Source organism: Lucilia cuprina, chromosome 3, assembly GCF_022045245.1.
Source record: "Lucilia cuprina isolate Lc7/37 chromosome 3, ASM2204524v1, whole genome shotgun sequence".
In the NCBI taxonomy this organism is placed as follows: domain Eukaryota; kingdom Metazoa; phylum Arthropoda; class Insecta; order Diptera; family Calliphoridae; genus Lucilia; species Lucilia cuprina.
In genome coordinates, this window is record NC_060951.1 from 36,513,692 (window position 1) to 36,514,693 (window position 1,002).

At 29.5% G+C, this 1,002-nt stretch overlaps 1 protein-coding gene across 1 annotated transcript in view; it reads left to right on the forward strand.

The window, feature by feature from the left end:
• The window catches only part of LOC111684469 (proton channel OtopLc), a 24,273-nt gene that overhangs the window by 7,201 nt on the left and 16,070 nt on the right, over positions 1-1,002 (forward strand). The window lies entirely within an intron of this gene.

Here is a 1,002-nt window from a genome sequence, read left to right on the forward strand (position 1 = left end):
ACTGAACTAGAACTGAACTAGAACTGAACTAGAACTGAACTAGAACTGAACTAGAACTGAACTAGAACTGAACTAGAACAGAACTAGAACCGAACTAGAACTGAACTAAGCTAGCAGCTTTAAATAAATTATAATATTTCTTTCTTCTGTTCTATTTTCGACTAAACTTAGCAATTTAATTAAACATATTTATTGCATTACCTCAATAATCATATAATTAATAATTACAATAATATCTAAAATAATATGCAAATTATTAACTACAGCAAACTGATACAACGGTTAAAATGAAATTAATTTTGTAAAGTACTTACACACATCACTATCACTTTACTCCCTCAATTATGTTAAACACTCCTAATTTGTGTAAAAACGGATATTATTTCATCAAAATAAGCACCTAAACAAATTAATTTCCAAAGTGTCATAATTATACATCCAATTGAACGGGAAACAACAACAAAAATTGTGTAAAACATTTGTAGATATATACCGATCCAAATAACCCCACACATACCTTTAAATTTAGACCTTTTAAATCTACAAATAATAAAGAAGTATCGAAGCGTAAATAAAATAAACAAAAATGGAGTTTATTAACGGTGTATTGCTTATTTAACATACATACACACATGCATATTTAAAGTTGTGAGTAATCATGTTTGTATGGATATATGTACATACTTTGCTTACATTGGTAAGTTAATGTGCGTTCGGATTAAATGCAGCCAAAGAAATTTGTAGCCAGATCATTGGTCCGTTAGAACGTTTAACAACAAACTAACTCATTTACATATTATGAGCAACAACAGCAAGAACAACAACAACCTCATACCAAATATCTTAAGCACAGTGGTTTTTGAAAAATAAAATTGCCTTCAAGTTCAGTTCATATTCAGTTCTAGTTCAGTTCTGGTTCAGTTATAGTTCAGTTCTAGTTCAGTTCTAGTTCAGTTCTAGTTCAGTTCTAGTTCAGTTCTAGTTCAGTTCTAGTTCAGTTCT